This window comes from Passer domesticus, chromosome 16 (genome assembly GCF_036417665.1).
Source record: "Passer domesticus isolate bPasDom1 chromosome 16, bPasDom1.hap1, whole genome shotgun sequence".
Lineage (NCBI taxonomy): Eukaryota > Metazoa > Chordata > Aves > Passeriformes > Passeridae > Passer > Passer domesticus.
Genome location: NC_087489.1, coordinates 2,215,633 through 2,223,608, shown reverse-complemented (window position 1 = coordinate 2,223,608; position 7,976 = coordinate 2,215,633).

Sequence of the window (7,976 nt, the reverse complement as noted above, 5' to 3'; positions counted from 1 at the left end):
CCGAAGGCAACTCCTCCCTCTATATTAACAAATAAATAAAAGGGTCTTTTTAAATCAGGGAGGCTTAAAACAGGGGCATGTACTAAACTTTCCTTCAGTTCCTTCAAATTTTCAGTATCCTCTTGAGTCCATTTCATCAATCCATCCTGAGTCAGTTTTTGATACAAGAATCTGGCCTTGCTACTGTAGTTTTCAATCCACTGTCTACAGTACCCCGTTAAACCCAAAATTTGCCTGATTTGTCTCTTATTCTTGGGTATTGGTAATGATAAAATAGCCTGTACCCTTTGTGGGTCTATTATTTTCTCACCCCGTCTCAAATAATGCCCTAAATACTTTACTTCTTCTTCCACAAACTGTAATTTAGCCCTTGAAACCTTTAAACCTTTAAGTCCCAGGAAATTTAAAAGCCTTATACTTTCTCTTCTTACTTCTTCCTCTTCTTTTCCTGCTAATAATAAATCATCTACATATTGTATCAGGGTTACTCCAGCATCTGTCTGGTAATTCTCTAGAATTTGTTCCAAGGCTTGTCCAAATAAGTTCGGGGATTCTGTAAATCCTTGGGGTAATACTGTCCATCTGAGTTGTTGTTTCCTTCCGGTTTCTGGATCTTCCCATTCAAAGGCAAAGTAATCTCTGCTTGCCTTATCCAAGGGACAAGCCCAAAAGGCATCCTTTAGGTCTATTACACTATACCAGTGGTTGTCCGGGCTTAGTTTACTCAATAATGTATAAGGGTTTGCTACCACCGGAAATCTAGCTATTGTTCTCTTATTTATTTCCCTCAGGTCATGTACTAGGCGATAGGACCCGTTTGGTTTCTTTACAGGGAGAATTGGAGTATTATAAGGAGACATGCAAGGTTCCAACAATCCTTGGCTGATTAGTCGGTCAACCTCTGGTTTCAACCCTTTTCTCCCTTCCAAGGACATCGGGTACTGTTTTATTCTTACTGGAATCTCCGGGTTTCTGATTGTTACTTTAAAGGGAGTAATTTCCAGTCTTCCGGCACTGTCAGGACTATACCATACTTCAGGGTTAATCTTCTTCTCATCCTCTAATCTTAAGGGGCACAACTTGATCCGAATCTCCTGTTCTACCACTTCGATTTGAATGCCTAATTCTACAATCATGTCTCTACCTAATAGGTTATAGTCTGATTCCGGTACTAATAAAAAGCTTCCAATACCCATTTTGGAATCTGATTCCACCGGTACTTCCTTTATTATCTTAACTTCAAAAGGTTCCCCTTTTGCTCCCACTACCGTGGCAGTTTCTTTTGATAATTTACACCCTTTAGGTAACGACTGGAGCGTAGATCTCTCAGCTCCAGTGTCGACCAGGAAGATAACTTCCTGGCCCTGGGGACCCACCTTCAATTTTATCAAGGGCTCCCTTTGATGTTTCTGGGTCCCCAAGAGGTAGAGCCCCTGACCCCCCTAATCCTCCTTGAACTCCTTCTCATCTCGGATCCGCATCCGGCACTCCCTCTTAAAATGTCCTCTTCTTCCACAGTAAAAACACACCTTTAACTCCTGCTTTTCCCTTGGACCTTTCCACTCCCCTGGGGATGGTTCGTTCCGTCTCGGTTCCCTTCTGCTCTGCTCGAATCTCCTATCTAACCCCTGGCTCTCGCGCACTGCTGCCACCATTATTCGAGCCTGCCTCCTATCTCTCTCTTCTTCCCTCCTCACGTACACTTTCTGAGCTTCCCTTAACAACTCATCTAATCCTCTATCTTGCCAATCTTCCAACTTTTGTATTTTCTTTCTGATGTCCTCCCAGGATTTGGAAACAAAATGTACTTTTAGTACTGCCTGCCCCATCTGCCCATCCGGATCCATTCCTGAGTATAACTGAAAGTTCTTTCTCAGTCTCTCCAGCCATTCGGTGGGGGTCTCATCCTTCTTTTGTCTTTCATTAAAGGCTTTGTTAATATTCTGCCCTCTCGGAACAGATTCCCTGATTCCTTGCACGATTATCGTTCTGAGATCCTGCATGTGGACCCTATGGGCCGGATTTTGATGGTCCCAATTGGGGTTTTGTAATGGCCATTTTATGTCTGCTGCCGGCCTCTGCGCATGTTGCATATCCCAAATGCGCATCCCTTCCCTTCTAATCATATTTTTCTCTTCTGCCGTGAATAAAATGTTCAGTATAGATTGTAATTCTTCCCAGGTATACATGTTGGGCCCTAAAAATTGGTCTACCCGTTCAGCTACCCCAAGCGGATCCTCCAAGAGGTGTCCCATTTCTTTCTTAAATTCCGTGACGTCTCCCGAGCTCAGGCGCACCGACACAAACCCTATACCTGCCTGTGGTCCCCCCATAGGCATCTCCCTTAAGGGGTATAAACCCTTTTTAGTTCGACTTCGGGTCGCTGGTCCTGTATACTCAGGTCCATCCGAATCTGAGTCTGTCCCTGTCGGTGCATTCGGAGGGGCTGCCACTTCCTGTGCCTGGGGTGGGGGTACATAGGGTGGGGGAGGCACTAGGGTTTCTTCTGGTCTACTTCCCTTTTTCCTGCTCTTTTTCCCTTTTGGCATTTCAGAGAGTTTAAAAAGAAACACTTCTGGTTTTTCCACCCACACCTTTGCATAATCACTCTCTTCTTCAGTACAGGGGGGTTTTTTGCTGTTTACCCAAATATTCAGGATTTGCCTTACCCAATCCACTGAGGATCCGAATATAGGCCAAAATACACTTTTTGAAATCTCCTTTCCTCCCCATCCTTCAACACAATAGTGAATCATTTTAGCCTTATGACCGAGTGCAGGGAGATGCGTCGCTTGGCACTCAGAGGCCTCGTGGTGCTCGGCACCAGTGTCTCGTGAGAAGAGGGCAGCGGCTGAAGCCGTGCTGCTGCCGTGGGGCTGGGAAAGGCAGTCGCTTGGACTTGGCTGGCCTTTGGGTGCTGGGGCAGCTGCTCCCAGCTCTCCTGCCTCCCGCTCCAGCTGCCCAAATGCTTTGGCACAGGCCTCTGGCCTCTGGGCCCTGTGGCAGCAGGGCGGCGTTTCCCACACTTGTGTTCCACACAGGCCATGAGAATGTGGAGTCTGCATGAAAGGCTCGTGGAGCTCCTGCAGGAAAATGACAGCGACATGCTTAGGATGACCATGGTTCTCCTCAGCACTTTGTTCCTGTGCAATGGTGCCCTGACAGCCAGCCCCCTCGCCCTCCAGCTGGCTGAGGCGCTCCTGCCACTCTTTGACAATGTAAGGCTCTGTGCCTCCTGCCACGGCCACCGGCTGCTGCCCACACACTTTGTGTCCTGTGCATTTTCAGGCCTGTGCTTAGGTGGCTCTGAAGCAGCCGATGCTGAGGTCTTCCTTCCTTTCACACAGGCTGATAGCCAGGTGCAGTTGTGCTCCATGTATGTCTTCTGAGAGACTCTGCATTTTTTACCAGAAGAGGGAAAAAAGGCCCTGAAGTCACACGTGCGCCAGAGCCTGGCGCACTCTCCTTCCCACTCTCCTTCCACTGCCATGATGAGAACCAGTGTGTGGCATAGATGAGGACTCAGCAGCTGCTGCTGGCCCCTGACAGGGGGCTCAGCCGCCTCCTGCTCTGGTGCCTCGCAGGCTGCAGCCTCCTCCTGGCCTTGGTACAGGGACGTGTGCGGGTCCTGTACCCTGGGCTGTGGTTCTATCTCTGGGTCTCTGCTGCTCTCCAGGCCTACCGGGAAACGCTCCATTGTTCAGCCACATTCCTGCACAGGAAGGATCTCCAACAGATGCTGTGGGTGGATCAGACCTGGAGGTTCGGTGAGGGCCTGGTAAGGACGGCCTGCAAGCCCCAGGCTCGGGCTGGAGAAGCCCCCTGACCGCGCTGCTCAGTGTGTGCGGCTGGCAGCTATGCCCCAGCCCAGGGCTGCAGCCAGGGGCCCCAGCCTGCGCCCCACACGCCGCTGCCGTCCCTAAGCCGCGCGGGCTCTGCTCCAGGCTCCTGTGGCACCGAGCCGGGTGCCGATGGAGCCCCGGCCCAGCTGGGCTGTGGAGTGGGGTGGCACCGCGGCTCCCCGGGCAGCAGCCGGCCCGCTGCCCCCTCCCGAGCCCGGCGCCAGCGGCTGCTGGCCGCCTCGCAGGGCTGTGCGGGCAGGGGAGGCCAGTGCTGGCGGCACAGAGAGCGCCCGGCACAGGGGCTGAGTCTGCACCACCGGCACCCTCCCTGCGCTCTCTCCAGCTGGCAGAGGACAGGAGCCGAGCGGCCGAGCACCTGTGCCATGCCCTGCAGTACCTGGCCAGCCCACAGGAGTCCCTGCGACAGGCGGCCATCAGGTTCATCGCTGAGCCACGAGCCTGGGCTCCCCTTCCCCGCCCCGCTGCAGCTCGGCCCCAGCCCCGGCTGCTGCCCCAGCAGTGCCATTCTGCTGCGGCACAATGCGGAGCCCTGCCTGCCATCAGCGCTGCTGCCGCGCTGTGACAGCCGTGCCCTTGGGCGGCAGCATGCGGCAAGGGCCCGGCCCGAGCCCTGCGGGGCCAGCAGGGCGTGTGGCCACAGGGCTGGCAGCGCCGCTGGCTGGCAGCTGTGCCGCTGGCGCCGTGACAGGCTCTGTGTTCTCAGGGATGGCCGGGCGGCACCTCAGGGGCCACAAGCCACAGCTCCGGCACATCTGTCAGGCTGAGTGAGGGAGAGGGCTGCTAGCCCCGGCTGCCGGGGGGAGCTGCAATCCCTGCCCCGGTGCCGAGGGCTCTGCTCCCTGTGCGGAGCAGGGCTGGCATGGCCAGAGCACACGCTCTGATTTCAGACCCTCGTGGGGCAATAGTGTCCGGTAGCTTCGGACCGATCCCCTTGCTCCCTGTTCCCTCCTGGCCATGGCCAGAGCCGGCTGGCATGGCCCTGGCACAGGGGTCTCCTCGGGTCACCGCAGATCTGGGATCTGACCGTGGCTCTGTTACCCTCTCTCGCAGCCCTTGAAGACAAGGCAGAGGACATCAGCCTTTCCACCAGAAGCCTGGCTCTCGAAACAGCCTTTGTCCTCCAGGCTGTGGAGAGAGCTCCAGGCTTCATCTTGCAGAAGCTGCAAGATAATTCTGCAGGGCATGCAAGAAATGGCATTGTCTCAGGGGCCACAGCTGGCTGTGCTGCTGGAGGTCTGAGGAGAGCTGATTTGAGAGGCACTCTGTCTGCTGGGGCCATGTGAGCCAGGGGGGATTTTTGTATTCTTTCAGATTGTTTTATACCTTCTTTTTTGTTCTTCTTTAGAAATTTAAATATAGAATGTGTTCTAATAGCCAGACTCCCAGGAGCTTTCTTTGGTGACTAGCGTCTGCCGGGCACGGGGGAAGAGGGGAAAACGGGTCCTTGTGGCAAGCAAGCTGCCAGGTGTGCAGTGGGGAAGGGAAATGGCCAGAAGCCCCTTGGCCTTTGGTGGTTCTGCTGACGCCTTTCAGCTGAGGACAGGGCAGCTGGGCAGGGGCTGGAGCTGTGGGGATTCCTGCCAGACTGGTGCCTGGAGATGGCCACAAGCCCTCCTGCCCAGCCAGGCAACACCACCTGTGCCCTCCTGCCCGTGTGTTGCTGTCTGGATTGCTGAGGGCTCCGAGGTGCCTCTTGATCCGGCTCCTCTGGAGCTGCCTCGGGGCTGTGCTGCTGCCAGGCAGGTTGGCTGGGTTGGGGCAGACCCTGAGAGGATGACGGGGCAGTGGCAGGCTGTGAAGGGATGAGGTGCTGCGGAGGCAAGGCGATGGGAAGGCAGGAGGGCCCTGTGGGAGGGAGTGGGTGGCAGGAGACTCTGAGGGGACAGGAGGCCCCTGGGGGGCTGGGCTGGTGGGAAGCCCTGAGGAATTGGGTGTCAGAGGCCATAAGCAGCCCCCAGGCTGCTGCCTTGTTCCTGACAGCCGGCTGCTCTGGTGCTTGCCCAGAGAATCTCCCAGGCCAGGGGCAGAAGCCCTGGAGGCTGGGCCTCAGCAGGAGTGTGGGGACACTGCCGAGGTGCCCAGACTGCACTGGCTGGGCACAAGGAGGGCAAGGGGCCCTGCCAGGGCACAGTCACTGGGTGCTGCCAGGGCAGTGGGCAGAGCAGGGCTGGCAGGCAGCCCGGGCCCCTGCGGCTGCCCAGGCCATGGTGCTGAGGATGAGGCCCTCCTGACAGAGAGCTCTGGGCCCGCAGAGCTTCTGCCTCCATGGCAGGGGCAGCGATGTCTCCTCGAGCAGGGCTGCTGAGTCGCTGCTGCCAAAGTGGCTCTGGAAGCCACAGAAACAGCACCAGAGCACACAGGAACAGCAGCACCCTGAACGCCGGCACCTGCCCGGCGAGGCGTCTGCACCAGCCGCCATGCCAAAATGGGGGATACTGTGGGCAGCATTGCACATGGTTTAGCAGAAGGCTTCAGCAGGATTGGCCACAAGGGCTTTCTCTTGGCTTGCCAGCCTTACAGCAATGCTGGGCAGCTGCAGCTACAACCTGTGCCTCTGACTGACTACAATGGATGTGCTCATGGGCAGAGTCACCTTCCACAGGCAGGCATCCCAAGGCACTGGCGTTGATGCCATCATGAGAGGGACACAAGGCTGCTCTGCAGCTGCCGTCCCTGTATTTCATTCAGGCACCTACAAGACACATGCATGAGCTTCCAAAGTAAATCGTGGACTGGCTTGGAATAAAGGAAGCAGCCGCAGGCACTGAACAAAAGCAGGCAAGCAGGCACTTGAGGCCGACATTCAGGGCTGGAGGGAAGCACTTTGTTATCTGCTGAGGACATGACCCGCTTCACGAGCTCTGGCTTTCCTGCTAGAAGCTCCTGCGTTGCTCTTGATGGAAGCCATTTCCTACCAATACATGGCCTTCCATTGTTCCTCAATGGCTCAAGTCTGGTGAACCTGTGGGCAACAAGACTGTCCTGTGTGAGTATGACAGCAGAAAAGAGCAGGACATGGCTGCTTCCAGCACTTGTCATGGCCTCTCCTTCAGGGGGCTGGCACCATCATCAGAGACACAGAACAGCTTCTCCTCCCAGAGTTATCCCTCCCCTTTGCACTTCCCCACGTGTCTGCCTTGATGTTCACTGGGGACCTCCCTTTTTATGGCCTCCATTGCCATGGTCAGCTGGCAGCCAGTTGTGATTGCGTGTCAGCTGCCACAGGAAGACACACAGCAAGTGGAGGGTTGAATAGCAGAGGCTGGGCCAATTCTTTTTCTTTCAGAGTGCAGGAAAGACAGAAAAGCACAAGGAAACCTGACAGTGTTTTGGTGGAGTCTCTTTGTCCTGTGAAATTCAGAAGCTGTTGGTGTTTCTGTGCTACTGCTGAGCCCTTCCATATAAAAAATCATTCCAGGAAGGAGCAACATCATCTGGCACATACCAAGTGTTGCCAACAGTTGCTCCAGGTGCTCCTACCAAGAACCCTGTAGGATGGAGCACAGCCCCTAATGCACGTTTGCCTTGGCTGCCCTCTAGCAGAGAAGCCCTCTCGAGGCACAGGTCTCTGGGGCAGGAGATGGGCACCAGCACTGCCAGGGCTCAGGGGGACTCTGCTTCAGTGGGGACTCTGGCACATCTGCTGATGACAGTGCTCCCCGGGCCCCAGGGCTCAGAGCAGCATTCGTGCCCTGGCCCACACCTTCCTCGTCTGTGTCACACAGCCACGCTTAGCACCAGTGTCACTGTGTCCTGTTCAGACTATGTCTCTGCCTTTCAGAGTCACTTTGCATTGGCATGTGGGACACTAGGATGTCATAGGTTGTGCCCAAAGTTTCTGTGAGACCCCTGTGGAACCAAAGCCCCGCCCCTCTCTTCAGCTCTGAGGGGTGCAGATGTGGGTGCTGTTGGGAAAATATTGTTATGAATACATATTATAATATTGGCTTTTTGCAAATATTAAGATGGATTCTGTATGTATGTTAGAGTAACTTTGCTATAAGAATACAGGGCTTTTTTCTGTTGTTAACTAAACCTAGACATAGTAGTGTAATAGCTGATATAGGATGCTTGTGTTAAATGGCCTCCTTGGTTGGGGTAACATTCAATGAA